The sequence below is a fragment of the Hyperoodon ampullatus genome (assembly GCF_949752795.1).
Source record: "Hyperoodon ampullatus genome assembly, chromosome: 19".
Lineage (NCBI taxonomy): Eukaryota > Metazoa > Chordata > Mammalia > Artiodactyla > Ziphiidae > Hyperoodon > Hyperoodon ampullatus.
Window position 1 is genome coordinate 29,282,171 of NC_136932.1, and position 16,226 is coordinate 29,298,396.

General features: G+C 54.1%; 1 protein-coding gene and 1 pseudogene across 2 annotated transcripts in view; both read left to right on the plus strand.

The window, feature by feature from the left end:
* The window catches only part of LOC307067914 (RAD52 motif-containing protein 1-like), a gene marked incomplete at both ends in the record, with an annotated part of 285,114 nt that overhangs the window by 28,439 nt on the left and 240,449 nt on the right, over window positions 1-16,226 (plus strand). The window lies entirely within an intron of this gene.
* On the plus strand, window positions 1,528-15,848 carry LOC307067434 (uncharacterized protein SPEM2-like; annotated as a pseudogene). Its single transcript has 6 exons — window positions 1,528-1,665; window positions 1,828-1,885; window positions 2,019-2,407; window positions 13,753-14,633; window positions 15,419-15,503; window positions 15,828-15,848. The product of its transcript is annotated as an uncharacterized protein SPEM2-like (transcript).

Sequence of the window (16,226 nt, forward strand, 5' to 3'; positions counted from 1 at the left end):
TTGGTTCAAAGCCATGGTAGAAGAACCTGGGTGCAGTACAGGGCCTTGAGGCCGCCTTCTCTGGGGGTCTGGAGCTCAGGAACAGTTTAATCGTCCTACGCCCAGCTGAAGCAGGACTGGCAGTTTGTGGCCATGGTGGCGGAACGCCTCTTCCTGTGGACCCTCGTTATCTTTCTGGACGCCACGTACCACTTGCCCCCTCCGGACCCCTTTCCTTGAGGACGAGAGGGCCGAGACCGAGGTCCTCGGCCACTTGAATTGAGAGTTTGATAGTACTCTCAAGTCCTATCCCTTTCTGCATCTTAACTCCTTCACTAGGAGTCCAATCCTCTCCTCATTTCGTTTCTAGGGAGGAAGCCCAAGTGGGACTGGGCAGCTGGGGGCCTTGGGCCCACGTGAAATGAACTATCCGCTTATTTACTCTTTGGCTTCTTGAAGAAGCCCCATTGGATATTCACATCTAGGTTGGCAATGAATGGAACAAAGAACAAGAACTAGATTGTAAGCCTTCTGAGGGCAGGAACTATGGCTGTCCACTGTAATATCCCCAGCACCGAGCACAGATCCTAACCTATACAGCCGTTACCTCTGATTGAATGAATAGGGAAATTTTTTTTTCTATAAGGAAATACACTAAGTAATAGTGCTTATGACTGCATGTTGGGACTAGTGGTCATTTTTTCTTTGTTTTGACCTTTCTGTAGGTTATTGTATTTCGTAATATGTATTATCTTTAGGATTAGAAAAGGTTATTTGTAAACGGATGCATTTATAATGAGGGTAAAAAAGCACACTGTAAAAACCTCAAGTTCCAGCTTTGGTGCTCAGACTTTGGACAAGCTACTAAACTATTCTGTGCCTCAGTTTCTCCATCTGTAAAATGAAGCAAATAATAGTATCTGCTGCCTAGTCTGAGGATCATATGAGAAGATGAGAACAAAAGCATTATACAGTATACATCAGAGGTTACAAACTGGTGTGTTTTGTGTGGCCCATGTTGTTGGCCAGCAGAGTTTAAAATTTGAATTGGTTTGCTACTTTTAAAATGTGGCTATTTCACAGAGCAATTTGGATTTCTGGCTTCTCTTGAAACTTTTAAAGAACTGCAGGCTAGTTCTAAGAAGCCCAACAGGCTACGTAAGCGGTCCTAATGTCTTGAACAATGAAATGGAGGAAATCCTATATGCATGATCCAGTCACTATGAAGACTGTCTCTCATCTGTAGCAACCCTGCTTGCAAATCAAGTTAAGCAAGGCCCCATGGAGACAGAAGGACAGACAGAACTCTGGGGACAAGGCTCCATGTAGTGGGAGCCGAGGGCAGAGACTGCCACATAAAGGGCCAGCTAAGTGGATGAAAGATTGGACCCCTCTGCATTTTGACTCCCTGCAACATGCCTCATTATGACCATGCTCCCTCACCTGTTGGTGGGTGTCCCCAGGTCCTGGCATGAGTGCAGTGTGGGTCAGAGCCGGTGGGCCGGGGGCGTTCCGTGGTCAAGGTGGCCCTAGGACCCCCCACTCACCATGGAAAACTGGCTCTGTTATGACAACCTGGGGTGCTGCCATCAATACCAAGAAAGTACCCAGAATGCGGAGGACTTCCTACTCCTGCTGCTGGGCCTTGTCATTCTTGTCAGCATTGGGATCAGCTTGGCAACTATGGTCAATGATGGTTGGGGATCACCAGTAGGGGTGAAGAGGGCTGAGGGTGGGAACCAGCTGCAGCCTGCACCACCGTCTGCAGCAATGTTCTTGGCTTGGAATGGGGGTGAAGGTAGAGAGCCTGGCCTTCATTTTCACCCACCCCACCCCACCCCACGCCAGATATGGCATGGGCTCCAGAAAGCCTTAGAAAAGTCCATGTATTGGATTAATCAGAAAAGTAAGTACAGAAGACAGGTAGGGGGCAACCCGACCCTGCCATTCCCTGGGCCCTAGAAACCCAGGTCCCCAGGTTCCCAACCCTGAACTCTTCTGACAGTTGCCCTGTGCTCATGGACTCTCACCTGCCCCAGATGAAATCTCGCAGGCTTGTGAAAGTTCCCCCAAACATCCTCCAGCCAAGGCCCAAGACATCCACATGCACTGCACCCTGGACCCTGTGGAAGTGAGAATGGCCCGGCCCACTTGCTACTCTTCGTCCTCCTACCATCATCTCCGCAACTGTAGCTGCAGCTGCAGCCGCCGCCCCTGTAGCCACCAGCGGAGGCCGAAGATCCGCAGACAGTTCCCCTACAGCCGCTCAGGCTTCTGTAGGCTGCATCGCAGCCACGGGATGTCACAGCTGCGGCTGATACCCTCCTTTGATTGGGAGGACCTGGACTCTTACCTGGAGGAGGAGGACGACCTTTCCTTCCCACAACCCAAGTTCCCTTGGGGGTGCTGGGGAGGGCTCTACCAGCAGATGGGCCTGCCCTCCAACATGGGCCTCTGGGGTCACCAAGGTGGGATCCTGGCCAGCCTACCACCACCCTGTCTACGTGTCGCCCGAGCTGCACCGCATGCCCAAGCGTGTGGAGACCAAGTCCGAGCTAAGTCTGCAGTCCTTCGGGGCCCCCTGCTCACCATCCCGCATCTGGGGCAACATGGACATTGACGAGTGGACCTCTTCTCCACCACTTCCCCGACGGCTGCGCCCTAACCGCTCGTGGGTCCCTGTGGTGCACAGCACTTACCCCTCAAGGGGCCATCTCCCGTATGACTCCTGGGATCAGCGGCAGCGTGGTCTGGATGCCTCTGAGCCTCCATCCGCTCTGGTGCCTCGGAGCTGCCGGCCCGAAGCCTGGCAGCCCAAATCCCCCCCCAGCCCAAGGACGGAGCCTCCACAGCTGTACTCACAGCCAGACCAACCACAGCCTGCGCCCCTCCACGGGACACTTGCACTACTCCCGGGATCCCCACGAGGTGTGGCGCCGATAGCTGAATGGGCAGAGATGCTGCCTGTGCGGCACCCTCTGGCCGCCTCCGCCTCCCTCACGGTGCTGGCCGAGGCCTCTACCAGTGGGCCTCAGATCCCAGCTCAGCGCTGCTCCTCCGCCCCTTCCAGACTCTGCCAGACGTCCAGGCTACTGAGCACCCTCCACCCCAGCCCACCTTCATGCCACTCCACGGGAACCCGGGGGGAAATGCCAACTACCAGGTGTATGACAGCCTGGAGCTGAAGCAGCAAGTGCAGGAAGCCAAGCGTGGGCCAACTCGCTGCTACCTTCCACCTCGGCCTCGAGGCCCTCCCTGCATTGAAGCCAGACTGGGAAAATGAACTGGCCAGCAGCAAATGGGGGCGGGGTCGGGGGGCGGCTGGCCATGGAGAGAGGGATAAAGAGCACCAGAGTCCAGGAAACATTGGTGGTCTGTGGCTTGGAAGCACCACTCCTGCCAGCCTTGTTCCCTGCCCTTGGCTTCCTGCAATAAGAAGCCAGTGTCCCCTTCTGGGCCTGAGGGTCCCCTTGGTTTAGTGGCCACAGTCCTGCCAGCAGGCCCCTCCTCTTCCGATACCATGCACTAAGTAGACCTGCAGCTGCAGACTCCAAACCACTGGTCTCTGGGCACCTCCTCTTTGTCTCAGTTGTCCCTGTTGACAAAGAGGTTCATACAAGAAGCTGCTTCCAAACTGGGAGGTTGCACATCTGGGCCGGTCCAGCTCCACGCCCAGTGAAGGGCATGAAGAAGGCTGAGGATCTGGACTCCAACCAGTCCTTCCGCAGGGCTCTGAGGCCAAGGTCTTAATAGTCTCAGGAGGGGCCAAGAGTTGGAATGTGTCATTTGAACAAGTGAGTCAGCGGGCGGTGAGCGAATGTTTCACCGCTCGAGGGGAGGAATGCCAGCCTCCGGGCCCTGTTTGACCAGGCTCAGCTTACCTGACCCTGGTAACCAGGGAATGCCACGCTGGTCCCTGCTTTTCATCCCCCTGCCTCACTGTGACACCACCCCTTGCCCCATTATGACTCACTCTGGCTCCCAGTATATATATGGAGGCCAAGGGACTCAGGCAGTCCTGGGACCCCCGGCCATGGATGAGCGAACCCATTAACTACCCCAGCCGTGCTCTGGCACCACCCCCAGGAAATGGCAGGACTTAAGAGACTCAATTCTTCTGATCTTGGTCAGCTTCATCTTGCTCAACGTGGGGATCAAAGTGGTGACTCGGGTGAGGGCAGGATCTTGGCAGTGGGGTTGGGGGAGACCTGGGATCTTGAAGGGGCTGACATGGGAGGGCTGCTGCGGTGTGGCCAGACAAGGGTTGGATTTCAGGGCTCACCCTGATCCCGAATTCCCCCCTCCCTTGCTTCCCTCAGCTCCGGATGCATCTGAAGAGATTCTTGCGGGCAGGTTTCAACCGTATTTTCCCCAAAGGTAAGTGGGCGCCAGTGTGGGCTCAGGGGATGTGGGCCTGTCCCCTTTCTTCAATCCCTGTCTTGATTCTCAGCCCCACAGGAACCCAGGCCCTGTCCCATCTCGCCTTTCCCCACAGACAAGGAAGCCAGCTGTGTAGGCAGCCATCGCATGTGCATGCGCTGCTCCGTGGATCCCAAGAATATGTGCTCAAGAGTTTCTCCCCACTTCCAGCATCGCCCAAGCTTCCTGCACAGGCACCCAAACCAACTTGACCCCTGGATACCAGAAACAGATGATGAGATGGCTTCTAAGAGCTGCTGGATGTCGCCTCAGTGTGGACGGGCTTGGGGTTCCACGGAGGCTCTACAGGGACTGTGAAAGGAGGGTGTAGTTCGAGCTGGGGAGCACCCTCCGTTCACAGCCTTAAAGTCCCAAGCCACCTTTAACTCCAGGTGAGAGACATCTTCCAAGCTCCGCAGGAGAAGCAAGGTGGACGTGGTTCCACTCTGCCTGCCCCAAGAGAGCAAGACTAAGACCCCAGACTATGACTCAGCCCGGGCCCCAGCCCGGGCCCAGACCTGCCCCCCAGTTCAGCTCCCTGCACATTCTCCTGCCAAGGCCCAGACCTTCTCCTACAAGCACCCCTCTGTGCACGCCCCACCTCAGGCCCAGACTTGCTCCACATTCCACCTCCCTGAGCACACTACCCCCCAGGCCCAGACCCCCTCACCAGCCCTCAACCCTGAGCACAGCCCTGCCCAGGTCCATGGCCTGGAGCATACCTCAGCCCATACCCCAGCCCAGGCCCAAGCCCGGGCCCCCTCACATGCCTCAGCCCAATTCCTGGGCCACACTTCTCTCTGCACCCTGACCCATGCTCATCTGACCTATACCCATGCCAACACTCTGGTCCCTCCCCCAACTTCTGCCCCTGCTACTACTCCTGCCCTAGCCCCTACACCAGCCCCTGTCCCGATCTCTGCCACAACCTCTGTCCCAGCACTGGTCATGGCCCTGACGACCACTCCAGTCCCTTCCACCACCCGTACCCCCATCCTAGATTCTATTCTCTCTACCTTGTCTACCTTCGACCAAGGCCTCTCCTCTGGCCATGTGGTCTACTATGCCCGCAGCATGAAGCAGAACTTATTCCATGTGTGTCCCCCTCAGAACTCTGGGTACTCCAGAAATGACTTGGGTACCCTCTCCAGGCCCCAAGAGGGGCATGGTCTGGTGAGCTCTGGTACAGCTGAGCAAACACTGAAGCAATGTAGTGGGGACAGTGCCAAGCCCTCCACAGGGTCCATACTGGGTTACGTGGAGTTGGGGAATATGGAATGGAAGATCCCAAATGATGCCAAAGACAAATTTGTACAGTCCAAGACCTTCGCTCACCGTAGCTCCCATCCTTGCCAGTCTGAGAAGAGAAACACGGATCCCCAGACTCCAGTCTACCCCAAATTCCAGGTGTACTCCAAGGATGCTGCACCTTCTCAACCTTGCTTCCATTCTCCGACCAGTGCCCAGAGCTCACCATGCACCATGCCTCCACCATGCACTCTTTCTCTGCCTCTTGTTTTCCCAGATCCTTTGTCCTTCATCAACACAGCAACCACCAGAAGCCCTCCACCTTAATACAAACCCTCACCTTTCCCCCAACCTCCAAGTCTCCTCAGTCTGTCCTCTCTCCCCAGGGCCCCATCCCTCCCCAGTTATCCACCACTTCCCAAACCCCAAACCAGCCCCAACCCCCAGAACTTCATGAGAGTCTAGGTCTCAACCAATGCTCTGTCCTCCAAAGGACCCCAGGCCTTACCGGAGACACAGGCCTCCCCAAGAACCCAGGCCTTGCTCAAGATCCAGGCCTCCACGAACTTCGAGGCCTTACCGCAGACCCTTACCTCTGCAAGAATCCAAGCCTTTCCCAAGACTCTGACCTTCAGAAGAATCCAGTCATTACCCAAGATTCTTGGCCACAGAAGAGTCCATGCCATGCCCAAGACTCTGCAGTCAACAAGAGCTCAGTCCTTTGCCAGGAGTCTGATCTCCATAAGAGCCCAGGTCTTGTGCAAACCGCTCGCCTCCATAAGGGCTCAAGCCTTACCCGAGACTCCGGAGACTACAAGAATCCAGGCCTGACCCAAGATTCTGGAGTCTGCAGGAGCCAAGGCCTTACTCAAGATTCTGACCTCCATACGAATCCTGGCCTTACCCAAGATGCTGGAATTTACAGGAGCTCAGAACATACCCATGACCCTAACTTCCACAAAGACTCAGGAATTAATTGAGATCCTGGCCCCCATAAGAGTCCAGCCCTTACTCAAGACTCTGGCTTATCCAAGAGACGAGGCCTCCATAACAACTCAGGCCTCCACAAGAACCCTCTAGGAACTGACTCTGTCCAAGTTTGGGGCCCACGTCAGACCCAAAATTCATTTATATCTGAGACAGTTCCTCGAAAGGAGGATGCAGGGCAGCACATACCATGGACTTCTGTCCCAGCCAGTCACAACTCCTGCTCTGCCAAGGCTCAGGGGCCCTACAATGACCTGCTAACCTCCTCGCAGCGAACAGGCAGCCAAGCCTGGGTGTACCACCCGATACCGTTCCCCCAGCCTGCCAGAACTATGGCCAGATGTCTACACCTCCCAAAACCAGCAGGCACCCGGCTAGGGCATGTGGTCTTTGATTCCCGCCAGAGACAGCAGACAGGGACAAGTGCGAAGCTGTCTCTAGGGCGTGTGGTCTTTGACGCCCGCCAGAGACAGCAGACAGGGACAAGTGCGAAGCTCTCTCTAGGGCGTGTGGTCTTTGACGCCCGCCAGAGACAGCAGACGGGGACAAGTGAGAAGCTCTCTCTAGGGCGTGTGTTCTTTGACGCCCGCCAGAGACAGCAGACAGGGACAAGTGTGAAGCTCTCTCTAGGGCGTGTGGTCTTTGACGCCCGCCAGAGACAGCAGACAGGGACAAGTGCGATGCTCTGTCTCCCAGGCGCCTTCATAGGGCGACATCCAACTGCCAGAGTCCAGCTCCAGCGAGTCAAGGGATACCCGAGGGATAGATAGCGTCGGCGAAGGAAATAAATCTATTACACTTCTTAAAGTATCAGCATTGCATGTTTCTCTCTCTTCTTTATTGTTTACAATCACAGGTTTATATATTGTAGTTGATTACATTACCAGGTATGTGACCAAACAATCTTAGCACAATCAAACCTCAAAATGTTCTCTAAAGATTTTTTTTTTAAAATATGCCCTAGTTTCTAGATGTCCTATTAAAATATTTCCCAAGTTCCCATTAATCACAGGTTATTTCTTAGTAACCAAGCCAAGCAGTTATATGATTATTTTAATTGTAAAAGTTGAAGCTACTTGTTCCTATTTCTCTTCTTGCATGGGCAACCTTTTACAATGGTTCCACGAAAATATTTACAATGTACCCTGCATGCCCTTTCTCGTTGTTTCCTTCAACTGAGACAGTGCTTTCTCCCTATCCTAGCAACTAATTCTTCTCTAGGCATTTGCTTTTCTATAATTAATCTTCCTTTATAATAGAACCATAAATTTCCTATGTCATCAGGAACTCCAGCCCATGGCCATAACTCCATACTAGAGGGTGTTTTTCATAAAAATATCCCTTTAGTTCCAGGCTCTTAATTCTTTACCCATTTCCCCGGGTCTTTAGTGGGTACTTCCCATTCTGTGGTAGTTTCAGGAGGGGGAGTCCTAGAGGAATTTTTCTTTCACGTGGAGCAACATCCCCCCAAAATTGCCCCTATATTTAAATTTATTATCATAAAACATAACAACAGAGCTGTAGTCCACCTTCCTGGCACGGCGCTGCCTTGCAGTTTCGCCTTCCGTTGCTTCATGACTTTGTCATGGTGCAATGGCTCCAGGATGGCTTCCAACATCCAACAACTCACCGGAGACCATCAAGGAGTGGGGATATCAGTGTGTGGTGAGAAACATAGAAAAAGAGGGGACAGGTAAGCATGAGGAATAAAGAGACAAGAGAAGTGTTCTGTGGACTTTGGAGGACATCCAACCCAGCCCCATCCCACAGGGCCTGATGAGGACCGAAACTATCCCTGCTTTCCCTCCATCGCTCTCTAGCTAAATCCGTTATCCCCAAGGCCCTAGAGCTGCACTGTCAATTACAGTAGCCGCTAGCCAAAGGCCTATTAGAATGTAAATTACTTAAAATTAAGGAAAATTAATTCTATTAAAAATTAAGTTAAAAAGTTAAAACTTCTCTTCCTCAGGGAACAGAATTTCCCTGACATCCAATTCTGTTCCCTGGCAGTCCAGTTGTTGGGACGTGGCGCTTTCACTGATGTGGCGGTGGTTCAATCCCTGGTCAGGGAATTCAGACCCCGCAAGCTTCATGGCTTGGCCAGAAAAAAAAAAAAGAAATTCTCTTCCTCAGTGCCATGATCTTCTAAGTGCTCAGTAGCCACATGGAGCTAGTGGCTACCGCATTGGACGGCACAGATTTAGAACATTTCCATCATCATGAAAAATGCTATTGGAGAGCAGTGCTTTAGAGCTTAGAGCAATTTTCCTTTCCCTGTCACCCACCCCCAGCATCTTAAAGCTCCCCCAGAGCGCAGAGAACTTAGTTCTTTTTAGGGTGGCTCAGAAGCCACCCTCTGGGGAGGAGGTAAGATGTAGGGATGGGCACCCAATGCCTGATTTCCCCAGCCTGTGAGAAAGAGCCCAGGCTTCAGTTTTCCTCATCTGGTCTCTTGGGTCACGACCAGATGTATGCAAACTTGCCTCCCCCATTCTGGGCTGTGTTTGGTGCTCTTGGTTGATCTGATTTACATTTTAACGGGATCAATGTGGCTGCTCTGCTGAGAACAGTCAGCAGGGGGGCAAAGGATGAAGCAAAGAGGAGGCCTTTGTAATAACTCAGATCTGAGGTAATGGTGGCTTGTACCAGGATGGTAGTGGTAGATGGGATAAGTCATCAGTTTCAAGATATATGTTGAAGGTAGAGCCAATAGGGTTTGGTATGGATTGGATATGGGATGAGAGAGAGGAGAGCTGAGAATGACTCCAAGGGATTTGGCCTGAGCCACAGGAAAGATCGAGTTGTCATTTATGACCTGAGGAAGACTGTGTGGGGAGTCGGTGGTGAGGGAATTAAGTTTTGGACATGTTAAGTTCGAGATGTCTATTGGACACCCAAATGGAGAGGTTAAGTAGGCAGGTGGATACAAGTGTGGAATTTAGGGGAATCAGTCCAGGTTGGAGGTATAAATGTAGGAGTTATTTGCATGCAGTTGGCCCTTCCAAAAGCCTGTCCTTGAGTGGGCTGGAAACACGGTCACTGATTATGCCAGGGAGATTGCTTTCTGGCAAAGCCTAATCCTTCCGCCTTCCCCTCTGTCCCCCAAGTAGAGCAGATAGGGCTCTCGATCTTTGCCCTGCTGACCCTTACTGTGTTCCTGCTGCTGCTGGCAGACAAAGTGCCTGAGACCTCCCTGTCTGTCCCCGTCATCATCAAATACCTCATGTTTACCATGGTCCTCGTCACCTTCTCAGTCATCCTTAACATCGTAGTCCTCAACCTGCACCATCGCTCACCCCACACCCACCAAATGCCCCTTTGGGTCCGTCAGGTAAGAAGATCTCCTCTCCAACCTGTGTTAACTCTCAATCCCAGTATTTGGCTTTTTGTCCAGGTATCGCTCCTCACTCCCACCAACTTTCAACCTTCCCTTTCACAGACCTGAGGGAGAACTACAACTCCTGGTAGAGTGTCAAAGTGCCAAGGTCTTTGGGTGTTGAAATGTTGCCCAATTAATTTTATCTTCCCATCATTAACATTGCGTAGATCCCAGACTCTCTTCATCAATACTGCCCATCGTGGGTCCCAAGGAAGCATTCTCAGGGTTAGGTACTATCAGGGTGGAAGCCCTCAGAACTTTTCTTTCCAGTCAGGATGCCTCCTAACCCCCTTAAGGACTCTTGGACTGTGTAGTTGCATTTCATCTGTGGGATGCATACACGCATGCGCAGGAATGGGCACGTGCCGTGGGGGTGGTTGGCGGCTTCCCTTCTGGTCTGAAAGCATAAGAGCCCCCTCCAACACGCCTCTTCTTCTACTCTGCAGATCTTTATCCACAAACTCCCTCCGTATCTGGGTCTGAAGAGACCCAAACCTGAGAGAGACCAGATACCGGAGCCACCTCCTATACCTCTCAGGGATTCTCCAGGAAGTGGCTGGGGTCAGGGAACAGATGAATATTTCATCCGCAAGCCACCACATGATTTTCTCTTCCCCAAACCCAACAGGTAGTATCTACTCCCCATGGCCCACGTAGAAGGGAGAGGGCGAACTACAGTTCCCAGAAGACTGTGCGGAGGCAGGCGTCCTAAGCTCTCAGAGGATGTCGTGGTTGAGCATCATGGGAGTTGTAGTCCCCCTTCTGTTGCCCACTGTGCGGGGAGGTGGGAACTAAAGCGTAAGGGAATAGGAGGAATTGCGGAAGGCTAGAGAGGTCGCCGCTGTTGAAGAGAACCTGAAGGGCTCTCTCACGTTTGGAAACCTGGATGGGCGTTGGAGGAGGGAGTTGGGGCGGGGCCTAGAGCACCCACGCAGGCCATCTTTGTGCCCCGGTCGTGGCCAAACAGACTCGCCTCTTCCACGTTCCAGCCTGAACTGTCTGCCCCGGACCTGCGGCCATTTATCGATGGTCCAAGCCGGGCTGTGTGCCTGCCTCCCGACCTACGGGAGGTCGTTTCTTCAATCAGCTACACCGCTCAACAGCTGCGGGAACAGGAGGACCACGAAGCTGTGACTCCAAAGAGGGTGGGCTAAGGCAAGGCCTGGGTGGCCTTGGCTCCACCGGCAAACTTAGGCTCCACCCCCAGAACTCGATTTTTTTTCTGATTGGAAGTTTGCCTCACTTGGTCCCGCCCCCTGGCTTCCCACTTGTTCTTTACTCACATCCGTCGCCCGCAGTTTCGCTCTCTGCTATTCTGCGGTCCCGCCCTTGTCTCAAAGCTGTGGTATTAGGACCTGGGTGCGGTACAGGGCCTTGAGGCCGCCTTCCCTGGTTGTCTGGAGCCCAGGAACAGTTTAATCTTCCTACCCCCAGTTGAAGGAGGACTGGCAGTTTGTGGCCATGGTGGTGGACCGCCTCTTCCTGTGGACCCTCGTCATCTTTCTGGACGCCACGTACCACTTGCCCCCTCCCGACCCCTTTCCTTGAGGACGAGAGGGCCGAGACCGAGGCCCTCGGCCACTTGAATTGAGAGTTTGATAGTACTCTCAAGTCCTATCCCTTTCTGCATCTTAACTCCTTCACTAGGAGTCCAATCCTCTCCTCGTTTCGTTTCTAGGGAGGAAGCCCAAGTGGGACTGGGCAGCTGGGGGCCTTGGGCCCACCTGACATGCACTATCCGCTTATTTACTCTTTGGCTTCTTGAAGAAGCCCCGTTGGATATTCACATCTAGGTTGGCAATGAATGGAACAAAGAACAAGAACTAGATTGTAAGCCTTCTGAGGGCAGGAACTATGGCTGTTCACTGTAATATCCCCAGCACCTAGCACAGATCCTAACCTATACAGCCGGTACCTCTGATTGAATGAATAGGGAAATTATTTTTTCTGTAAGGAAATACACTAAGTAATAGTGCTTATGTTGGCATGTTGGGACTAGTGGTCGTTTTTTCTTTGTTTTGACCTTTCTGTACTTTATTGTATTTTGTAATATGTATTATCTTTAGGATAAGAAAAGGTTCTTTCTAAAAGGATGCATTTGTAATGAGGATAAAAAAGCACACTGTAAAAACCTCAAGTTCCAGCTGTGATGCTCAAACTTTGGACAAGCTACTAAACTGCTCTGTGCCTCAGTTTCTCCATCTGTAAAATGAAGCGAATAATAGTATCTGCTGCCTAGTCTGAGGATCATATGAGAAGATGAGAACAAAAGCATTATACAGTATACATCAGAGGTTACAAACTGGTGTGTTTTGTGTGGCCCATGTTGTTGGCCAGCAGAGTTTAAAAGTTGAATTGGTTTGCTACTTTTAAAATGTGGCTATTTCACAGAGCAATTTGGATTTCTGGCTTCTCTTGAAACTTTTAAAGAACTGCAGGCTAGTTCTAAGAAGCCCAACAGGCTACGTAAGTGGTCCTAATGTCTTGAACAATGAAATGGAGGAAATCCTATATGCATGATCCAGTCACTATGAAGACTGTCTCTCATCTGTAGCAACCCTGCTTGCAAATCAAGTTAAGCAAGGCCCCATGGAGACAGAAGGACAGACTGAACTCTGGGGACTAGGCTCCATGTAGTGGGAGCCGAGGGCAGAGACGGCCACCTAAAGGACCAGCTGAGTGGATGAAAGATTGGACAACTCCGCATTGTGACTCCCTGCAATGGGCCTCATTATGACCATGCTCCCTCACCTGTTGGTGGGTGTCCCCAGGTCCTGGCATGAGTGCAGTGTGGGTCAGGGCCGGTGGGGTTGAGGGGGGTGGGGCGTCCCACGGCTCAGGCGGCCCTAGGACCCGCCCACCATGGAACACCAGCTCTGGTATGACAACCTGGGGTGCTGCCATCAATACCAAGAAAGTACCCAGAATGCGGAGGACTTCCTAATCCTGTTGCTGGGCCTTGTCATTCTTGTCAGCTTTGGGATCAGCATGGCAACTATGGTCAGCGATGGTTGGGGATCACCAGTAGGGGTTAAGATGGCTGAGGGTGGGAACCAGCTGCAGCCTGCACCTCCGTCTGCAGGAACGGTCTTGGCTGGGAGTGGTGGTGAGGGTAGAGAGCCTGGCCTTCATTTTCACCCACCCCACCTCACCCCACACCAGATATGGCATGGGCTCCAGAATGCCTTAGACAAGACCATGTATTGTATTATTCAGAAAAGTAACTATAGAAGACAGCTAGGGGGCACCCCGCCTCGCCAGTCCCAGGGCCCTAGAAACCCAGGCTCCCAGGTTCCCAACCCTGAAATCTTCTGACAGTTGCCCTGCCCTCACGGACTCTCGCCTCCCACAGATGAAATCTCACAGGCTTGTGAAAGTTCCTCCAAACATCCTCCAGCCAAGGCCCAAGACATCCACATCCACTGCACCCTGGACCCTGTGGAAGTGAGAATGGCCCGGCCCACTTGCTACTCCTCGTCCTCCTACCACCATCTCCGCAACCGTAGCCGCAGCTGCAGCCGCCACCCCTGAAGCCACCAGGGGAGGCCCAAGAATTTAGAAAATTCCCCTCCAGCTGCTCAGGCTTCCGTAGGCCGCATCGCCTCCACGGGATGTCACAGCTGCCTCCGATGCCCTCCTTTAACTGGGAGGACCCGGACTCCTACCTGGAGGAGGAGGACCAACTTTCCTTCCCACAACCCAAGTACCCGTGGGGTTGCTGGGGAGGGCTCTACCGGCAGATGGGTCTGCCCTCCAACGTGGGCCTCTGGGGTCGACAGGGTGGGATCCTGGCCATCCAGCCACCAGCCTGTCTCTACCTGTCGCCCGAGCTGCACCGCATGTCCAAGCGTGTGGAGGCCAAGTCTGAGCTAGGGCTGCAGTCCTTCGGGGCCCCTTGCTCGCCATCCCGCATCTGGGGCAATGTGGATGCTGACCAGTGGACCTCGTCTCCATCACTTACCCGACGGCTGCCCCCTAAGAGCTCGTGGGTCCCTGGGGTCACAGAACTTACCCCTCAGGGGGCCATCTCCCGTATGACTCCTGGGATCAGAGGCGGCGTGGTCTGGAGGGTTCTGAGCCTCCATCAGCTCTGGTGCCTCAGAGCTACAGGCCCGAAGCATGGCAGCGCAACTCCCCACCGGCCCACGGACGGAGCCTCCACAGCTGTGCTCACAGCCAGCCCAACCACAGCCCGCACCACTCCACGGGACACTTGAACTACTCCCGGGATCCCCACGAGGTGCGGCGCTGGGCGGCCGAATGGGCAGAGATGCTGCCTGTGCGGCACCCTCTGGCCGCCTCCGCCTCCCTCACGGTGCTGGCCGAGGCCTCTACCAGTGGGCCTCGGATCCCAGCTCAGCGCTGCTCCTCCACCCCTCCCAGACTCTGCCCGACGTCCAGGCTACCGAACGCCCTCCACCCACGCCCACCTTCATGCCACTCAGCCGGAACCCAGGGGGAAATGCCAACTACCAGGTGTATGACAGCCTGGAGTTGAAGCGGCAAGTGCAGGAAGCCAAGCGCGGGCCAACTCGCTGCTACCTTCCACCTCGGCCTCGAGGCCCTCTCTGCACGGAAGCCAGACTGGGAAAATGAACTGGCCAGCAGCTAATGGGGGCGGGTGGGGAGCGGCAGGGCATGGAGAGAGGAATAAAGAGCGCCATGGTCCAGAAAACATTGGCGGTCTGTGGCTTGGAAGCGCCACTCCTTCTGCCAGCTTGGGTCCCTGCCTTTGGCTTCCTGCAATAAGAAGCCAGTGTCCCCTTCTGGGCCTGAGGGTCCCGTTGGTTTAGTGGCCACAGTCCTGCCAGCAGGCCCCTCCTGGTCTGATACCATGCACTAAGTAGATCTGCAGCTGCAGTCTCCAAACCACTGGTCTCTTGGCACCTCCTCTGTGTCTCAGCTGTCCCTGTCCCCAAAGAGCCTCATACAAGAAGCTGCTTCCAAACTGGGAGGTTCCACATCTGGGCAGGTCCAGCTCCACAGCCAGTGAAGGGCATGAAGAAGGCTGAGGCTCTGGACTCCAGCCAGGCCTTCCGCAGGGCTCTGAGGCCAAGGTCTTTCTAGTCTCAGGAGGGGCCAAGAGATGGAACGTGACATTTGAACAAGTGAGTCAGTGGGCGGTGAGCGAATGTTTGACAGCTCGAGGGGAGGTGTGCCGGCCTCCGGGCCCTGTTTGGCTGTCCAGGCTCAGCTTACCTCACCCGGGGAACCATGGAATGCCACGCCTGGCCCTCCTTTTCATCCCCCTCCCTCACTGTGACGCCACCACCTGCCCCATTATGACCCAGTCTGTCTCCCAGTCTATATATATGGAGGCCAGCGGACTCAGGCAGTCCTGGGACCCCCGGCCATGGCTGAGCAAACCCATTACCTAGCCGAGGCGTGCTCTGGCACCACACCCAGGAAATGCCAAGACCTAGGAGACTCAATTCTTCTGATCCTGGTCAGCATCATCTTGCTCAATGTGTGGATGAACGTGGTGAATCTGGTGAGGGCAGGATCTGGGCAGTGTGGTTGGGGGAGTCCTGGGGTCTAGAAGGGGCTGAGATGGGATGGCTGCTGTAGTGTGGCCGAACAAGGGTTGGATTTCAGGGCTCACCCTGATCCCAAACTCCACGCTCCCTTGCTTCCCTCAGCTCTGGATGCATCTGAAGAGATTCTTGCGGGCAGGTTTCAACCATATTTTCCCCAAAGGTAAGTGGGCGCCAGTGTGGGCTCAGGGGATGTGGGCCTGTCCCCTTTCTTCTATCCCTGCCTTGATTCTCAGCCCCTCAAGAACCCAGGCCCTGTCCCATCTCGCCTTTCCCTGCAGACAAGCAAGCCAGCTGTGTAGGCAGTCATCGCATGCGCTGCTCCGTGGATCCCAAGAAGCTGCGTTCAAGAGTTTCTCCCCGCTTCCGCCATCGCCCGAGCTTCCTGCACAGGCACCCAAACCACCTTGAATCCCGGATACCAGAAACAGATGATGAGACGGCTTCTAAGTGCTGCTGGACGCCGCCTCAGTGTGGACGGGCTCGGGCTTCCACGGAGGCTCCACGGGGACTGTGGAAGGAGGGGGTAGTGGGAGCTGGTGAGGCCCCTCCGTTCACAGCCTTAAAGTCCCAAGCCACCTTTAACTCCAGGTGAGAGACATCTTCCAAGCTCCGCAGGAGAAGCAAGGTGGACGTGGTTCCACTCTGCCTGCCCCAAGAGAGCAAGACTAAGACCCCAG